Here is a 20,494-nt window from a genome sequence, read left to right on the forward strand (position 1 = left end):
TCTCAGATGGGAAGGGGAGGAGTATGGGGGAGACTCTGTGAGGGGGAACTGGGAGAGAGGGAGGGTCAATGTTTGGGATGTAAATAAATAAATAAACAAGTAAATAGAAAAGCAGATTCTTGGAGCTGGAGGGGGAGCATAGTGGTAGAGTCTGTGTTTAGCATGTGTGGGCCCCTGAAGATGTTGAGGATGAAGGGAGGAAGGGTAGGGAGGGTCGAAGGCAGCAAGGAGGAAAGCGCAGGGAATGCAGAGTCTCAACAGGTTGCAGGTTACTATAATTTGCATTGGATATACTTGATCCAGCAGGCTGTTCTGATAGGTGACAAAAGGCTAGGAGCTCTGCACTGCAGCCCTGCTGCTTGGTGCCTGGGGTCCAGACCAGCAGTCCCAACAGCATCCTGGACCTTTGGAGCGATGAAGATCTAGACCCCGCCTCAAAGAAGCCGAATGTGATTTCCTTGCATGTGAGGTCCATCGAGGAAAACAAGCTCCAAGGAAATTCATCTGTGCTCAAGTGTGAGAACCATGAAATCAATTAGCGTCTAATTACCATCTGATTATGCCTTTTCATTCTGCTGTAGGGTATTTCTCTCTCCCACAAGATGGGGCCGAGAGGAGGTCCGGAGAACAGTTGGTTGTGGCTGGGTGCTGACTCTCTTCTAAGCACCTGGGATAGATGTCCTAGGATCACGGGTGAGCTTCTTATCCCCTCCGCGATTCTGAACAAGCACGTGGGCGCTGGGGAGGAGGGGAAGGGAGCCGGAAGAGGACTCTTTCCCCTGGGTCTTAGGTTGAGTCTTGCGGGGTGGTGTGCGCCCACTCTTAAGTCCCAAGTCATCCGTACCATGTAATTTTGTTATCTTGTCCCACCAGCCTGACTTGATCCAGAACTCTGTCTCTATAGTTTTTTTTTTTTTTTTTTTTTTTACTTTTTTTTCTTTTGGTGGGTTTCCTCCCTGGAAAAAAAGGCCACATTTTTATTTTGCTCTTAAACCAAAGCAAGGCTGGCTCACTTGCTTTTTCTGGATCAATAGGTCTTTCATCTGGGCAGTGGCCATGCTGGCCTGGGCCCACATTATCACTGAGAAGGAATCTCAGACATGACTAATGTATAGCCTCCTCGGCTTCCTACCCATGAGCTCTCATAAATCGCTGTGTTCCATCAGCCTCAATTCCTCGGCACAGCAGTCTCGGGCTGGGGAGCAGCCTGTCCCTGCCCAGGAGTTCGTCCTTCCCCGGCTGTCTGCTGGCTTTCTGATCGCCAGACCTCATTCCTTTTGAATTGCTTAATGGGTGCACAGTTTTCATCCGGAGTCTCAGGCCGCTGGAGCTGGAAGCAGCTGAAGGAATCAGGCTTCTTTATTGTGCAGGTAGACAGATCACGGAGGAAGTTCCCGGTTAAAGGTTATGCAGTTGGTTAACAGTAGACTGAGGAATGGACTGGACCCTTTAGCAATAATGGCTTCCATTTAGTGAAGCTTCTCTGTTTACACCAGTCCCATGAATCTTGACACCAAACCTTAGTCCAGCCTGTGATCCAGTTCTTCTCTCGGGTCCGTTCTCCAGGGAAAGGGCTCATGGCAGATATGCTGGCATTTTTTCCCCCCATTACTTCGACCAAATTATTCAACACAGACAACTAAAGGGAGTGAAGGTTTCTCTTGGCTTACAGTTCAGGGGGTTCAGTCCGTCCTTGGTTGGCTCCACATGCCTGGGCTGAATTTCTTGGTAGCAGGAGTGCATGGAGGGGACAGATGTTCACGTCACAGGGAGACAGGAAGCAGAGCTGGAAAGGGAGTGCCAAGGATGAGGTACTCAAGGACCCATCCCTAGCGACTCACTTCCTTGAGCTAGGACACACCACCCAAGGTCCCTAGAACCTCCTAAGATAGAGCTCCCTAGCTGAGGACCAAACACGTGGGGACATTTCAGAATCTAACTCGGGGGCGGGGGGGGGAGGAACCACAGGTACTGAAATCAAGAAGGCAGGCACAGGGCCCTTAGGGCAGCGCTGAGTTGTGGGGTCCATGTTCCAAGCTGAAGGCTACAGGGAGGGATGCTGGCATAAAGAACGTTGGGAGGTGAGGCATGTAGACTGTATTTCCCCGTACTAAAAAGCCTTTTACGATCTGATTTATAAGTATGGTAATTTGGTATAAAACCTGAAATGAGGAGTAGGGGTGGGGAGCAAGAGTGGAGACTAGAGAACCATCCAGTAAGAAGATGCCCAGAACTTTCTGTGTTCTCATTGATGCTGTGTAACAGCCTTACGAGGCCAATGCTGTTTCCATTTTGGGAAGACATTCGATCAGTTTGCTTAGGTTGTAGTTAACGTTAGGAGACAGTCAGGTTCCCTCCCTCCCCCCCTCCCTCCCTCCCTCCCTCCTTCCCTCCCTCCCTCCTTCCTTCCTTCCTTCGATTCTTTCCTCCTCCCCTTCTCCCTCCCGCTGTAATTCCTTCAAAGGTGGCCGGCCAGCTTGTTGTGGTTGGCCCATCACCTTTTCATTCCAGAGCCAGTCTTACTCTTCTCCTTTGGCCACACAGGCGACAAGAGTTCCTGCCAGGAGCCACATTGGCTTCATGGGCCCAGGCTGAGTCTCTGATGGGCAGCTGGCACCTGGGTAGACTGCCGCCTCTGCAGCCTGGCAGTGGAGGGGCCCTGGGGCTGGCTGGGCCATGGCCAGCTGCTGTCACATTCAATTTTACTGTGGAGTACTGGTCACCGACAGGAGCACATGCCCGCTTTGCTCTACTTCATTTCACACCTTCAAGAGGGAAGAAAACAGGAAGCTAAGCAAGTCAGCCATGGGCGGAGCCAACTCTTGCTACTTCTGCCTTGGGATAAATTTAGAGGTCAGGTTCAAAAACTCAGAATTAACTCAAGGCAAAAGGAAGGTGCATTACAGGGAAATGAACTGAACACGGGCAGGCTTAGGTCACAGGCTTAGAGAACAGGGGTGTCCGTCCGTGCATTCTGCTAGGCACAGCAGTGCTGGGGTTCTGAGGGCTTTTGAAGCACGGTGACAGGCAGATCTAGAGAGGACGCTTGGCTTCTCGGGAAGAAGGACTGGATAGGAGAGTGAATCTTAGAGAGATGGGGCTGCTTGTTCCAAAACAGAGCTTCAGAGCTCCGGGAGAGGGGTGGGGGAGAGATGGGGCGATGCAGGCATGACCACAGTGTGAAGTTGGTGAGATGGTACCACCACCCAGGTTAAGAGGTGCAGTGAGGAAGCAGGAAGCCTCCAGGAGCACAAGGGGAGAGTGGAAGGGCTGAACTGTGAGGATACCCTTCTCCCATTATTTCCACAGAGAGAGTAAGAGCTACTAGCTAAAGGCTCTGTACAACTTTCAGACAAATGGCATGCAAACCTTGTCTCATCAGACCTCTTACTGAACCACCTCTTTGCATGTCAATGGTTCAGCATCCTGCTTGACGATCTTATAATTTTCCCCCCAAAACCAGATACTGAGCTGGGTCCTCAACAAGGGAGAATCCAGCATCTTGAAGCTTTTAGGGCTCAGTAGAGATCTAGGCAGCCAGGGTTCTTCACTCCCAAAGCAAGTAGGCCCCCCACTCCCTTACAGCTAGCCAATACCTGATGTTCAGCTGGGTTAACGAGATGGACCACCCGTTTTTACAGGGAGAAACATGGCTCTTCTGAGACATTGCATGGGCCAGGAAAAGAGTGTGGGCTGAACTGAGGGCTCCGTCCATTACAGCATGATCAGGAACGGAGGCCAGCTTGGTAACTGGGCTCCAGGGGAACATTCTTACAACCTCCTTCAAGGCTTGCTTCAAGACTTGGCCAACAAGGGCTCCAAACGAGAGGCTACATTTAAGCTATTAGCTCTCCTAAGTCATATGGTGTTCTATGGGCTTGCAGAGTTGAGATAAACACTGACCCCGGGAGTTAAGATGGATGTCCCTGGAAAACAGTCACGGGGAAGCTTTACAAGCAATATGAAGCAGGGCAGAACTGTGTTCCCAAGAAGGTTGGCAGGCCCGAGAGAATCAAACTACGGAATGAGGCTAAGAGCGCACAGAGAGCAGAGTTCCCTCACAGCCCACAGGACTGGACTGGCACCCTTAGGGCTGCTCTGTTTTGCTCTGGACTCTTCTGATCTCTTCTGAGGCTGGGCTGAGGCTCTCAGGGATGTGCTCATTCTTCTTCGATTATAAAAGATTCTCTGTGGTGTGAGCTCCTCTTTTCAGGGCTCTGATGATTCCCTTTAGGGTTGTTATGGTCCTCTCAGAGTAGGACTGGTCCCCTCAGGTCCTGTTGATACCCCAAGGCCTGAGAAAATTCCATTAGGCTTGAGTCTATCCTCTGGGGATGGGGCCTCCAGGCTGTCTTCTCTACTTAATGACTCCAGATGGAATTACAGTGTGGCCAATGTTTCTTTCTTGCTAGTAGGTCAGTTAGGACCTTAAATAGTTACACAGTGTCCCTGAGTCAATCACTTCATTTCACTAAACCAATTCTGTGGCAGTAAAGCTCAAGGACCTGTGTGGTGCTGGATAGAGTTTTCCAAACTGGGGAAGGCCCAGGGCTGTGAAGCAGAACTCTGCTGATAAGAAAATGTGGGCGGTTGTGTGCTTGACTAGATGTGTTTATTACATGTGGGAGCTTTTGTATCTTCATGGGATGGCTTATAAGAACTTCATCATGGATGGATCTCATAAAGGCTACCATTGTGATCAGGGAGATGGCTAGCTGAGACTACAGTTAGGATCTTCTGGTATTTTTGTCCAGGGAGGAAAATGAGTTTCCAGGTAGTGGGGAGCTCCAGCAACAGGCTTGCTCCAGAGCTCCTATTAAGGACCTGGACTTAGGGTTTGTGAGCACATAACCCCCATTGCCCTTGGAACCCAGGCTGGAAGATTTAGAAAAACATCTCCCTGGCTTGAGTTCAAGGTGAGCCCAGGGCAGAGGCATCATAGAGATGAGGAGACTAAGGGCATCTGAACAAATCCAGAAGTTCTTCCAGGACTTCTAGAAGGCTAATCAGACATGTTAAATGTTCATAAAACGCCTGGATATTAGCATAGCCAGACACTAGACACGTTCAATGGGTAAAAGCCAGGCATTTTTGGCCAAAGAGGCTTCAGAGCTCACCCAGCTCTGCGTGCTAGGTCTCGAGTGAGAGAACAGACTGGGCCAGGCGAGACACAGCTGATCCCCAGAGAGCTGCCGAAGGCTCTTGGCAGGAAGGACAGGGTGTCATCTGGTCAGCACTCAGGGTTGCTTTTAGTGTTGCCAGGTGGGGGAGGGGACACCTCTTAACTCTTGTTTTCTCAAAGGAAGGAGACCTACAGTTTGAACAGGAGTTAATTTACGCAAACAAACATTCCAAAGAGAGACTGAGTGGGCTTCCCCAAGGCCAGCCATAGCCTACTGGGCTATGGTTGTAGAGAGTTCTTATCAATACTGGAGGTAGGTGGGATATTTAAGGGGTAAGGCCCCCCTCCTTTCTGTCCCAAATTTCGATGGATTTGATCTCCCTTTAAGGTTATTTCTTTCCATGATTTCCTGCCTAAGGGGAAAAGTATCGAGACCCCAATTACTATAATGGTGTTGGGTCTTCCGAGGATGCAAACCCGTCCTTAGTGTTAATGTGTAAGAGAATGCCGTGGTGCCTTGCTGATATATTGTACTTTCAAGGATGTTTAGCCACCATTCTGACCCTCAGGAGCCCGTTCCAGGACAGCTGAACCACAGGTAGCCAAGGAGTGTTCCGCCTTCATGGCTCAGGCTTGCAGCCTTCAGGAATCATGACAGGCTTCGTGCATGAATACTTGTTAACACGTATGAATAATTACTACAGGTGTGTGTGTGTGTGTGTGTGTGTGTGTGTGTGTGTGTGTGCGCGCGCGCGCGCGCGCACGTGTGTGTGTCTTTGTCCTTTCCCCCCTCATTTACCCCACAGGCTTAGAGGGGGCATTTTAGCCCCTGCTTCAGGTCACCTTCACAGCAGGGGACTTAAGACCAAGTCCATCAGAGTCCGTACCAGGCTGCTTACAACAGCTGGGGCAGAAACTGTGCCTTGGTATTGGGACTTAGATTCCCCTGAGACAGGCTGGTCACTGGCTTTGACACTATGAGTTTCAGGGCCCAAGGAAACAGGAGTGAATGACCTGGCAGAGAGTGGCTGTGAGGTATGTCACCTTAAATATCTTCCTTACCTCCCTGGGCCATTCTAGTCAAACCTTGCTTCTAGGAAGGCCTGGTTCGTGGATAATAAGCATGGATGGACGTTCTCTGTGTAAACATCATATCTGGCCAATCTTTAGAGAACATATGCAAGAATTTCTGTCCCGGAGACCCAGCATCCTGGCTGTGGTTACGTATGCTCTATCCAGGATGGCGTTCATTCTCATGGAGCACTCTTTGAGGAATTCACCCTTGAGTGCCAACGAGGTGGGGACCGAGCACAGTCCAGCAGTAGAGATTCTTCTCCAGGACCCGTGAACCCAGACACCGAGGGAAAGCAGTTTGGCATCCTAGTAGACAGGTAGGGTAGCTCGAGCCAAAGAACAGGGTTTGACAGAAGTCCTGGCTTGTTGGGACTTTGCTGTCAGGAGGCAGGGACAGGAGCAGAGTGGAGTAGAGCAGTGGGATTCGAAGCCATGCAGCTCACATGTCATCTCACCTGGGTTGGGTCCAATAGCCCCCAGGAGTTCCTTATGTTCTCAGACCTCCTGTCTTTCTGCCTCAGCCCTGCTCTCCAGCATGGCTCCTGCTGCTGCAGCACTGACTCCCTGGCAACACCCAGTCTTGTCTTTCTACCTTAGTTCTCCTCCGCCCCTCAGTACCTGTACTCCCTCCCCCTGCCGCTGCCGTGCCACTGCTCAGACATCAACCTTAATACCGTGGCTCCCTAAGCCTCTTGGCGACTAAAGGAGCTTGTAGGCTCCCTCGCTGTGCTCCTAGATGCTTCTGTTATCTAGCCAAGGCGCTCAGGGAAGAAAAGCCAGCGACTCTGATTCTGCTTGTACGCCCGCCCGCCCCCTGCGTAAGTGCGATGCAGCCTGCTGCTCTGTGTCCATCTGTTAAGGCTTGAGAGTCAACCCTGGGAGGCAAAGATGGCGGAACAGAGGTCTCTGCTGCTGTGTGGATCGGCTGTGTCAAGCGGAAGCAACACAAGTCAAAGACGAAAGTGCTGGCTTCCAAAAGTTCTCAGTTCTGAAGATGGCTCTGTTTCCTTTTTCTTTTGCCCTCCGCCCTGCCCCTGGGATTTTGCATTGCCTTGGCCATTGCATGGGCTTTGGAAGCCTGTTTCTTGGGGGCATATTAGAACCTACCTCACTGGTGGAGAGCCAGGCAGGTCTCCCAAGCTCCCCGACCAACCAGCGCCTCTGTATGGGTGAGTTCCAGGATCAGTGGGTGAGTGTATTAAAAGACAAGGTGCAGTGTAATGGAGGACTGGCGTGTGCTTGCATACACACATACAAAACGTGCCTCTCCGTGCACACATCCTGTGTACGTGGACGTGCATGCAGGTAGGGGCCACACGCACACTTGTGATTCGGTGACTAGAAATCGCTGAAGTGTGTTGGGAACAACAGACTCAAATTTAAAGTTTGTGCATTGGCAGCTGCAGGGGTTGTGCGATCTCAATCAAATATCTCTGATGAAAGCGTCATGTTCAAATGGCGACACACTGCAAGTGTTAAATAAATACCAGATTGTGAAGGTTCTGTTCAAAAAGAAGAATGCTAACCATTGCTAACATTTTTATATTGATTATGTGTTGAAATGATAATATTTTGGATACATCGGATCAAATAAAATCATATTAAACTTAATGTCACTGGCTCCCGTCGCTTTTAAGATCTGTGGTTTGGGCAGTTTTCCCCCAAACTCTCTAGGCTTCAATTTCATCTTATCTGCAGTTACTGCGTGCAAAACCCCTCCGGGCTCATCAAAATGCTGATGGCTGAAGAAGGTTTCCAGCCAGCAGTGAGGCTGGCCTTGGAAGGGTCAGAGCCCCCGTGCCAGACAGGAGGCATCACCCAGGAAGGACCTGTAAGAGGTTTCCCAGGCCCCAGGATTAGCACTCGCCTGACACCTACCCATTGTGGATGACTCTCCCTAACAAACATATCTTTGCACTTCCTGGAAACTCTCCCTCCGGCTGAGTACTCCTGGCCTGCATAGCTCCCAGTTCCCTGTACCTGAGTTTCAGACGCAGGGAGGAGAGAGCAGATGTGAGCCTCCCTATCTTCTCTGGGTGGTTCCCGTGTTTTCTAGGTAGCTGTATGGGAAGAAGGGTACAGTGGACAGGAGCTTCTAGGAGCAGCCCAGGAAGCCAAGGAAACCGACCAGACTCAATAATTCGGAAAGTTACAAAATGCACAAGCACGCCTGCTCCAATTCCTACCCATCCCATAAGCCCTAACAGTTGCTGGCAGAGGAGACTCTCTTCGGTGGAACTGCCTTCAAGTTGGGCAGGAGGTTCCAGAAATGCTGCTCTTCTGGGTCTGTCACTCATAGTCAGGTGGACCTTTTGGTGATACCGCGGTCTGTGAGTCACCATGCACTTGGATGTAACCCCCGCCCATTCCCTAATAAACTCACTGAGTCACCAAGTCAATATTGGGTGGAATTATTTCTTTGACTGATTTTGTTACCCTTAATAGACTCGTGTTATGTCTCCCTGGGAAAGACAACACCATTTTTTTCCCTCCTGTAATTCAGGGCTGGGGAGCATGAATCCAGGCTAGGGTAATGTTTGTTTTAGGGTTCTGAGTTCAAGCCCTAGGCTAAGGCTCTGCTGGGCACCAAGTTCTTGTTCCTTCCCTCCTGGAGGGGCCTGGAGGCATGAAGTATGTGAGTCCAAGAGGAAGAAAGCCTGTTGCAGGATTAGCCAGGTGCACTCTCTCACACAAGCAGTGTGTGTAGGTTTTAAAAATGACTTCTGTGTATAGGTGATTTGCTTTCCTGTATGTTTTGGCACTAAACCCTAGCAGTGTCCACAAAGACCAGAAGAGGGGATCAGATTCCTTCAGAACAGGAGTTTCAGACCGCTGTGAGTCACCATGTGGGTGCTGGGTATTGAGTCTGGGTCCTTTGCTGGGTCATCTCTCCAGCCCTGCAAGATGTGCTCTTGAAATAGCTGTGCATGTGACTGGAGATCTCTAAAGGGAGGAGACCTTGCTGTCTTCCTAGGGTCTGGAGAGAGCACAGGATGTGGTACTTAGCATCTAGCATAGCTGTGGACACATGACTGAAGAAGGCTGCTGTTTCGTAGACTTGCCTGTTGCTTTAGGCATGCCATTTGCCATTTGACCACTAGGTGTCATCATCACACCATGGGTGGGCCTCTTAGTCCCGTCTAAGAGACACATAGGCAGGGCCTGGGACAGGTGTGTGTTCTGTAACCCAGGCTGTGCTCTGAAGGCAGTGCGTCTGCCTTAATGGGTTACTGTGCTGCTGATGCTTATAACTTGAACTTTCAATAGTATATTTTTCCATGGACATCCTCAAGGCTTACCACTTTTTTGTGTCCCGAAATGCCCAGGCTCAGCACCCCTAGGAACCAGAGGGCCAATAACCATGATCTTACTCGTTATGTAAATCTCTGAGACTCTGAGATCTTGATATGTCCGACACCTTTGGAAAAATGAGCTGCCTGACCCCTATATGGGTCTGGCCTCTAGATCTGCCAGTGCATAGGGAGGCAAGTACAAAAGAGCCCTTACCCGCTACACCCCCATTCCAACCATCCACCGGTAGATATGGGAGTGATATATTTATTTTGTTTTTGAAATTATAATATAATCACAACATTTCTCTTTCCCCTTTCTTCCCTCCAAGCCCTGACGTATCTCCTCTGCCCCTAACTCTCTTCATTCAAATTCATGGCCTTTCCCCTCAATGTAGTAACATATACCTTGTAACATAAACAATGTATGTTTAACATATATGCTTATAAATATATATTACTAAATACAATCTGCTTGGTCCATATACCACTACTTGTATGGCTGCTTTCAGGGCTGACCGTTTGGCAGTGGACGGCCGTTTGGTGTGCTCTTTCCTGAAGAAAACTACCTCCGAGACTGCTATTTTAAAAGCGGCTCATCTGGTCGGGGCTGAGATCTGTTGTGCTCAGTTCATCCGGCGTAGCACCCTTCGCAGAAGGCACAACCACCTCCTTCTAGGTTCATATGTATTGAGTTCTGACCCCGTCCCCCAAATGAGATCTTATTTAGAAACAAAAATCATTTCAGATAAAGGGAAGAGGAAATCATATTGCTCAGTGCAGGCCCCTGACCTAATGGCAGGTGTCCCTATACCATGGGACATTTACAGACAGCTTAATCCCAGGGGATGCTTAGTGAAGACTAAGCCTGATAGGTGATCCCAGAGAGGGCTCTGGGCCACCAGCAGCCAGAGAGGCTGGGTCAGAGGGAAGCATCTGGAGACACCTCGAAGGTAGCCTTCTAGGTCCCAGGCTGAGACTGCAGTCTGTGCTGTCTAGTGCACTTGGCTAATGGCTCTCTATGTGTCAGTCTGGCGAGCAAGGCCAGTGCCCAGTTCTGAGGTCCTCCCTCCCTCCTAGACCTCAGATGTGATCAGCCAGTTCTTCTTGGTCTCCTTATTTGGCCCTTTGGCTGAACAATTCCTCTTTATTTCCCCTTCTTCTGAGCCTCGTACTATACTCTCTGCCCTACCCTGCATCCGATTCAAACAGAATCCACTCTTTCAGAAATCTGAATTCTACCAGCCGGCAGTCAAGCCGATTAAACCGATTAAACCGTTTTACAACGAAGGGTGAGCAACTAATCCCCAGGAGGCATGACCGTAGGGAAGATCCCCTGTGACTCTCCCACAGGGCACGTACCTGTTCCAAAGGAGTTTATTCTTGCCAACCTTTTGTTGAAGGAGGAAGAGTTTTGTAGTGTGAATGTTTATCTCCTAAGTAATCTGTTAGGCATTTCAACTGATTCTCCAAACGAGGGCTAGGGCCCTGGAGTCCTGTGTCTGGACTGGACGAGAGACAGACTAGGTCAGCCTTCTTTCTAGGTGAGGGCCCTCTGTAAGGCCTACCCTGCCTCCAAACCAGCGGAGTCTAGGCTCCTACTGTTCCTCTCAGGGAGCCCTGGCCAGTTCCCTGGCTCCGCATGGCTCCACACTGGCCTTGTAAAAGGGTGACTGCTGGCTCCGATTGGCTTCCTTTCAGCCTCTCTGACCAGACAGGTTGCCCCCAGGGATGGATGGTGCTGGCTGCACGGCCCAGTTGGCCTCCTGGGAGCAGTGCTGGCTGGAAGTGACGGTGCCCAGAAAGAGTTGGCCCAGGGCAGGGCTCACGTCTGGTTCTAATGAGCCATGACCTGTGACCTCAAGTTGTGGAGGGCTGCTAAGGGGGCTCCAGAGGGACTTGGGAGAGGATGCAGAAGGCAGGGTCGTCATCTAAACAAGATGCCTGGACTTTATCCAGGGCTGGCATCTGGAGCTCCCACACCAATCCTGTACGGAGGCCTGTTTGGCTGTGAAACGGGTGAAGGGTGGATGGGGCATGGGGTAGACTGGAGGGGCTGTCCCTCTCCATAGCCTGTCCCCATGAGGTCCAGGAGGTCTCTCTGCAGGTCCTGAAATGCCTGAGCCTGGGTGAAACTCACAGAGGAATGCCTGGCTCTGCTTCCAGTGTCCCTCTGACACTCGACTGAATCATGAGCCTGTGCCTCTGTCCAAGTGGCCCCCGGCCAACCTGGCCAGGTAGGAGCAGCAGAGACTGCGCAGTGGATAGTGGAGGAAGAAGTCTGCGGTGCTGCTTCCTAGAGGACGTGAAGTTTGAGCAGGCTGGATGGGGTATCCTGGAGCAGCTCCAGGTAGAGGAAAGCTGCTCTAACAGCAGTGGGATATACCACTACCAGCCTTTCTCTCTTCATTGGAGCGATGAGACTTCTCACTTCGAAAGCTCCAAGACTTCTCTTGGCTTTGTTCATGGCTGGTGGGAGGTCTCCACACCTGCTATTCCTGCCAGTGCTGGCCCAGGTATCTGAAATTCCACCATCACCTCAGGGTGCTCTCTCTACCTGCCCTTTGAAATGCAGAGTTTCCTTCCACGTCTCTTAAAGTACCAACCCTAAAACTCCTCTCCTCACCTATCAACAGACTGGCTGAGCCTCCAGCTTGCTGGGGAATCATACCTCAGTCAGCAAGGAGTCTGGGACAGGCAAGGTTCAGAATGAGGTCTATGCTAGCCACTCGAGAAGCCTGAGTGTCCTTGGCTCAGGGTCTCCAAGGTGACCTTCTTGCCAGGAACTGGGCAGGGACAGGATGCCTATTTCCCAAGAGTAATCAGTACATCTGTCTTGCAGTGTGGCTCTCTCACGCCTGTTGCTCCTTGAGGCAATAGCTACTCAGGCTGTTCTTAAGGGCCTTATTTGGAGAGCCTGGCTTCCTGCTAGGAAGCTTCGGTTGAAGCGGTCAGGCCCGCCGGTTCAGGGACAACAGCACCACGAGAAACAAATCCTCATCCTGTTTCACCACAAGCGCTGGGAATTGAAGTATGCACGGAAATACGATTCATAAATTGACGGACGCTGTTTTCGCTGTCCCCAGGCATTCATTTCCAGAAACAAAATGTCAGTGTTATGGCTGAAGTCCTCTTAGTTTTAGAAACACATCATAACCCAGAGCTGTTTATGCATAGTTCATATATTATATGACAAGAGTGGGTTTGAGAGTAATGAAGGGTCACAGCACTGTGGTTACATCGAAACAGGAAGATCTGAGTGTGGGATCCATCCCCTCTATTGTTTATATTGCAAGCCATGCCCTTATGCTCCCTTCTGGAAAAACACAGGGGGTAATGTTTCTTCTGGAAGCTGGGACTGTGGGCAACCAGCTGCCAGGGTACGCAAGGGGTTGCCATGCAGGCAGACCCTCTCTGTCTCTCTCTCTCTCTCTCTCTCTCTGTCTCTCTCTCTCTCTCTCTCTCTCTGTCTCTCTCTCTGTCTCTCTCTCTCTCTCTGTCTCTCTCTCTCTCTCTCTGTCTCTCTGTCTCTCTCTCTGTCTCTCTCTGTCTCTGTCTCTCTCTCTGTCTCTGTCTCTCTCTCTCTGTCTCTCTCTGTACATGTGTACATGTGTCTGCAGAGATGTAAGTGCATGTGTGTGTGTATGTGATCTTTGTGGTCAGTGAGAGGTAAAACCTTCAGAGGTGGAAGAAGAAATGGGCTCAACTTCTCTCTGCCTCTTCCACTCCGTGAAAATTCCTGCCATAGACTCCTCATCTGTGACGAGAGTATACTAAGCCCTCAACAAAGGTCACTTGGGCACTTCCTGGTCTTTGTAGAGTAAAGAAAACCCAACCCTAGGGCATTCTGGGACTTCAGGTGGGCTAGATGTTGAACTTGTTTCAAATGGTGTGTGGGTTCTGTGGTCACCCAGGTCCTGGTGGCCCTCTTTCCCTTTTCCTTCTTCTAGGTTGTGGAGACACTGCTTGTGTGCCTGGCAGCTGGGTGGGAAGGTACCCGCTCCTGGCCAGAGATGTTGGAGAATAACTCCTACAGGGCTTTTACAATCCTGTTTATGAGAGAACAGGAGTTTGATCCCATCTCTTGATGTGATGCTCCAACATTAATAGTAAACCTCCCCTTGTTTCCTTTAATAGTGTATGCAGCTTCGCTGGATGTACTCTGCAAGGAGGAGAAAAAGCAATTTATCTGAAATGCCCCATCAGGCTCTTCTGGCCTGGGGTGGGGGTGGGGGTGGGCCCAGACCTGGGCGTGGTTCCAGCATGCTTTGCTAGGGAATGAGGTTGAGCAGGTCTCCCTGGGGATGGAGCTCACCTCTCCCAGATACTGGGCCCTTATTACTCCTGTTCACACTAGGATCTGCTCTTAAACCTTGAGGGGACTTCTCAGAGAGGAGTTACATTTGGAAATGGTCAAGGGCAACCTACAGATCATGTGATGGCCTGCTCGCACTTAGCAGAACCTGGAGGCTGCCGTCCGTAGGGATGATTTGCCCACGTGAGAGGCTGCAGGGAACCACCTTGGGAGGACGGAGTCCTGTGTCCAGAAGATGTGGAAGCTACATCAAGTGAGCTTGCCTTTGCAGACACTGGAGAGAGACCTCATTGTGGCAAGAGCCTGTATGGTGACTCCTTGGAGGGCGTTGTGGGTGGGCTTGGGTGGTACATCACAGCTCGTTCTAGAAGCTTTCCCCATGCCCTAGATGCCCATCTTTGGAGTTACAAGCTTAGCAGATGAGAATGATACAGAAAGAAAACCAGTGATTCTCTCTGAGAGTCTTCTCTGTCAACCACGTGTTAAGAAGATTCTTCTCCAGACTCACGGGCTTGAGACAGAGGAACAGAAAGAAGTCATGAGAGGTGACGAGTGGGCCATGATGACAAACCCTGTTTGCACAGCAAGTGTGCTGACGCTCCGTCCTGGGCACAGGAGCCGCTCTGAGCTGCCTCAGAGATGGAGAAATGGAAAATGGACCATACTCACAGCTGAGCTCGCTTCTGTTGTCTGTGGGCCACTGTGAGCGATGCTTTGAAACTCGCGGTTACGTCGTAACAGCAGCTTTGCCATGTGCCACTGAACCCTGGAGCCCGCCTCTCTCACAGCAGGCAGATGATGAAGCCATAGGGAATGTTCGTGGTTCTTTCTGGAGAGATCAGTCTATGCTGGGCTCCTTGGATCCACTGTTGATTTGGGGGACTCTTGCTTTTTTTCTGGAGAATCATGGAATACACATATTTCCCCAGTGAACTCATATCTTGCCATGATATGGGATTTCTGGACCCCTGGGCATTGGGAAATAGTTGGTGTTAGGTGATAAATAGTCTTCAAACATTTCCCCAAATGTTCTCAAAGCCAGTCCTCCCCACCCTGGCAGACTGTTGCGCTAAACTGTACAGTGGAGTCTCCAAAACCTCATTCACCTTTTCGGTATGTGGTGTTAACTTTAAAAATGCACTTACTATTATTAATGTTGTTTGTGTGCACATATGCATGTGTGCACATATGCATGTGCACAGACACACATGCCAGGGTATGTGTATGGAGGCCAGAGGACTCCTTAGTGGGGTCGGTTCCTTCTCCCCACCTTCATGTGTTTCCAGGACTCAAGCTCACTCTCTCATGGCTTTGTTACCTTTATGTAACCTCAGAGGCATCTCACTGGCCTTGGTTTCTTTTAAAACAAGGTCTGGTTATATAGACCAAGCTTGCCTTGAACTCACTATGTAGCTCAGGATGTCTTCGAACTCATGAGGATTCCCCTGTCTCAGTCGCCTGAAGGCTGAAATTGCAAACACGTGCTTCTACGTCAGGTTCCTCACTACTCATTGCTCATGGGGGCTGAACAAGGGTCTTCCAGGTGCTAGGCAAGTGGTAGAGCACACTAAGCTGTACCCACAATCCTCTTTATTCTCCTTGTTGTGATACAGTCTCACTAATTTGCCCAGGCTAGCCTTGAACTCACTCTGCTCCCCACGCAGGTCTCAAACCTGCATCCCTTTTCCCATTGCAACATCTGGAGCACGTTTTAGGGTCCAAAGGCTAAAGATGGCATGCTACCCAGGTGTGGACATGGAGTCTGAGGTGAGCCCATGGTGATGCTTCTGCTTTCCTGGCACTGTTCTCATGGGCCTCACTCCTGTTAGCACAGGGAGAACAGGGAGAGAGAGAGAGGGAGAGAGGGAGAGAGGGAGAGAGGGAGAGAGGGTGAGAGGGAGAGAGGGAGGGGGAGGGAGGGAGGGAGGAGGAGAGGGAGAGAGGGAGAGAGGCGCTTGAGCAGGATGTTGGGGCACATCTGTCTTATGAAGGCTGACCCTGACTGTCCCACGCAGCGGGCTCTACCTGGACCGTTTGCGGTGGAAACTGATCAGGTAGATTTGAGTCACTGGAACCTGTCCAGGGGCCACAGGTGAACTGAGTCCGGATACTCACTTCCCTTGGTGTGATTGTGTTAAGCCAGGGCTCTGAGTACCAAACTGCAGCAAGGAAGGGGTAGTGGTGAGCTTGAAGAGCCGATTTTTAAAAGGTTAATATGAAGAGAGGAGACAGACAAAGGGAAGATTTTTTCCCCTTATTTTTTCTTAAAAGGTAATTTGAAAAAAAAAAAAAAAAGACCCACCCTGTGAAATGTTGCCAGCAGTGAACGAGTGGGGAGAAGAGAGAGTTCAGAAGTTAGAGCCCTCTTCTGGTTTCAGAAAAGGTTCTTAATGATCCTTTCCCATCATTCAGCAGGAACACACATCCTCAACATTTCTCCTAAATTTGATTTTTTCTCCATTTCAGGGGGGGGTGGGATTGTGAACACTCTGGTCCTGGTTTCCTTGACCAGGGTGATTTCTCAGGAAACAGATGCATTAAGGTAGATTTTCAAGCTGCTTTAAGAAAAGCCGGGTATCCCCATGCCACGAGGGAACTGCCTACAGCGTGGGCTTCTGGGCCGGGGTCTAGGAGGAACTGCATATAAATTAGATTCAAACATAATTGATATTTAAATCTCTCCCTGGAAATTTAAACTTTGATAGTTTATATCTCTGCTTAATAGCATATTAAATCATTTTATAATCCTTAACAACTGTTTAATCTTTTCATTGTTGAAAAATGAGGTAATTGATCTAAACCATGTTGGAATATGCCAGGAAAAACTTATTTAATATACCACCCTCGCCATGCATTCAGGGCATCCGGGGGGCCCATGTGTGTTTAGGGTGGCCCATCTCTCCTGCGGTGGGGTCTCACATGGAGCCTGGGATTGTGGGCTGCTGGGGGTGGCAGGGTGGAGACTGGAGCCTGGGATTTGGTCCTTAGGCTAGGGTACTGCCGCCATGCAGGGTTTGGCTCCTAATTGGGCACTGTTGAAAGCAAGATCTTCTGGCCAGCAATATGCTCTATGATTTCTTACTCTCCAGCAAGGTCGTTTGTTGGACATTTCAGTCCACAGTGCTTGTGGCTGGGAAAGAAGAAGCAAGGGTGAGTAAGCTAGTGAGAGAGAGAAAGAGAGAGAGAGAGAGAGAGAGAGAGAGAGAGAGACAGAGAGAGAGACAGAGAGAGACAGAGAGAGACAGAAACAGAGAGACAGAAACAGAGAGACAGAGACACACACACAGAGAGACAGAGAGAGACAGAGGGGGGGTAAGAGAACGAGCAAACTTTGTTGTTCCAAAAAACAAGTGTGCCTTCTCCTTGGGAATGACACCAGAGAATATTTTCTAAGTGAAGTATGCTTCCCTTCAGAGATTACAGCATTGGCTGATCAAAGTCCCCTGAAAATAGCTTCTGGCAGCTCTGAGGTTCTCTGTAACTCTTACTCTGCTCAAGCAGGGCAGTCCTGTCCCTGGATCATAAGCGAACTGGCTTGGGAGGTCCCAGGAGCCATGGGTGGGGACATATAGGTGTCCCACGCGTCCATGACAGCTTTGAGAACCCTGTGGCCTAGCGTGGGTTTGGGGCACTGGGAACGGTTTCATTTCTTTGAAAAGTTGATTGTGGTGCACAGACCGGTATCATCTGTCTAAGTAACCCAATACAGGCGTCTTCTAAACTTAAGGCTTTGGCAATCTTGGTGAAATGGATTGTCGTCAGCTACGTGTCCTGATGTCCCTCTGTAGAACTGAAAAACGCTTGGACCTTGGGCCCTGATCCCTTTCTGGTTTAAGTTTAGTTAAAGTCTAGGCAATCTAGCTGTCTACCTGGCAGCACGGACGAACCCCTTCATGTTAATTATTCCTAAGTTAAACCGTCTCGTTCCAAGCCCTATATACAGCCCTACACATTTGTATACATTTTATATGGTCTATTTCCATTATAAATTGCCCATAAATTAAATACAGATTTTTCTCCGAACATCTTGAAAAAGGGGAACAATTTGTGTGAAGCACATTTCTAGTATTGGAGGTGACGTGAATTACAAAGGGAAGGGGAGGGCGGCTCCGTACACTGACTGCCCAACATGGAGGTCATGTGTCTGGGTGAAGGCAACTCGAGTTGTGTGTGAACGGACGTGAGGTACGCCTTCTCTCCCTCCTTTGTGTTGGGAGCTGCACATCATGATTTAGTGGGGAATGGAGACTGATCGATGTAGACAATCCGAAGGGGAGTCAGAGAAGGACAAGAAGGGCAGGGAGGGGTGTGAATGCGTCCACGATCTGGGGACGGCTGCATTTGTCTCTAGGAGGATGACAGAGCTGTCTTCCCTGGGAAGTATGTTGTCAGTGTTGAGAGCAATAACGTAGTAGGAACCTCAGAGAGAGTTCAGTCCCTTCTCTCTTCCTCTCTGGGTCGCTGTGAATGGACAGCTGTGGATGCAGTTGGACTCCACGGACTGGTGTCTGACTCGAAGCCTGTTCCATTCGCGTCCTGTTCCATTCGCGTCCTGTTCCATTCGCGTCCTGTTCCATTCGCGTCCTGTTCCATTCGCGTCCTGTTCCATTCGCGTCCTGTTCCATTAGTGTTCTGCCCTTGCTCCTCCAAGGACTCGATGCTTCCTGCTGCTTCTGCTTCCCTTGCTCTTTCCCCTTGCTCTTCCTAGTTTCTGCTCCTAGGTCTTTATTCGATGACATCCCTTCGACACTCGAATCAGGTATCCCATGGGCTCCCCGGTCTCTTCCCTGCTTTGTTTACTTTTAATTTTGCGACTTATTTTATAATGTTATTATTACAAACAATAACCAACGCAGGGTTCATGAGGCAGGAATGTCTTTGTTTCATGTTCTATCCCAGCACCTGGTATGTACAGGATGCTTAATTAAATTTGTCGAGTGAATTAATGAATGAATGCTTATGGGGGTGCAAGTGGAGGCCATCAGTTACATATTACAGGAGAAAAGATGTTGTAAAAACCTTCTTGAAGTGGGTCCTAGTGGTGCTGTCCTGTAATAACAGCACTTGGGAGACAGAGGCAGGCGGCTCTCTGTGAGTTCAAGGCTGGTCTGGTCTATGTAGCAAGTTATAGGCTAGCCAGCTTTGCATCATGCAGCCAAGTCTCAAAAAACACAAACACAATCAACAACAGAGGGATTTTAAGACATTAGGGTTATGTAGCAAGAGTAACCAAGGGTGGAGGGGGGAGAGAAACAACAGCAAAAACAACTTTTTAAAGAAATAAAAATTTCAGCTGTAGAATGCACTGCTGTTAGGGAAGTGAGTGGCAGGGAGGGATTGTTGGAGACAAGGGAGGGTAGCATCCTGGGGATGAGACCATCGAGCCACTTCCTGCCTCGGGATACAAAGAGTTTTAGCATCACACCCATTTTTTTCTCTTCTCTGTGTAATTCTGTTTAAGATCATAAAATGTTCTGGACTGAGCTCTCTTAGAATTCAGTGCTTCAGGCCAGCAGGATAGGTCAGTGGGTCAAGGTGTTTGCTGCCAAGTCTGATGACCTGGAACCCACGTGATGTATGGAAAGAACCTACCTATAAAGTTGTCTTATGACCTCTGCTGGTGCTGTGGTACCCTTGAGAACACACACACACACACACACACACACACACACACACAGAGAGAGAGAGAGAGAGAGAGAGAGAGAGAGAGAGAGAGAGAGAGAGAGAGAGAGTATGTTAAGGCATTTAAAATAATTCAGTGACCTATAATCTGGTGTTCCTGGTGTTGGAATATACCTGGGCTTGAATCACATATCTCTCAGTGAGGACAAGGAGAGAGACCATTTCTCATTCAGAATGTGAGTCGCTAGTACACTGTCACCATATTGAGATGGGACAGCTCCTGCACCTTCAGCCTGGAGGGTCCCCACCCCATGATCTCCAGGCACCCCTTCTCAGTCTACTGGTTGCTTCCCCCAGGGACCCACAGTGTCCTGATTTAACCTTGTCCACACATAAGACACCCCTTATTACTTTTTCCTCCAGACTCAGGTGACCATTTCACAATCTGCTCTGTCCTTGTCTTATGCCGGTGTAAGCACAGGATCCTTATCACTTCCCAGGGGTCAGGATTCATGTTTGGTGTCCAATCCTATCCTTCTAGCCCTGCTCACACTGTTACAGGGAGGGCATTTGAAGGTCACCTGCAAACTCACCTTCACCTTGGTCAGGATGCCCTTGCCTGGCCTCTGTGGTTAGGAGTCTCTGGGATGAATGGCACAGTTCCTAGTCTGCCTTACTGAGGAGTTCAGGAAAACTGACACCTGGGGAGGTTATTCTCATCATGTAGAGCTGGGGCTTTGAGTCTATTGGTAGACATAACATTGGATGCTGGACTCTGGGGAATGGGGAGAGCTGGACCTATCTCTGTCTTTACCTTGCTTTGAGGTGAGCGTGGCGTCAGGATTTGTGTAGGACTTGGGACCTGAGCAGGGACACTGTGTCCCTTTCATTGCTAGGACACAGAGTACAGATTAGTTGAGTGGCCTTGGACCAGCACCTGACCTCTCTTCCTGCAGCTTTCTTGTCTTGTCTGAAACACAGTGATTAGAATCCCCTCTTGGAACGTCTTCCCAGCAGCCATTTTCTTATCATTGTGTGGCTCCCTGTGCTGTTTGACATCTTAAACTCTAC

The sequence above is a fragment of the Rattus rattus genome, chromosome 7 (assembly GCF_011064425.1).
Source record: "Rattus rattus isolate New Zealand chromosome 7, Rrattus_CSIRO_v1, whole genome shotgun sequence".
Lineage (NCBI taxonomy): Eukaryota > Metazoa > Chordata > Mammalia > Rodentia > Muridae > Rattus > Rattus rattus.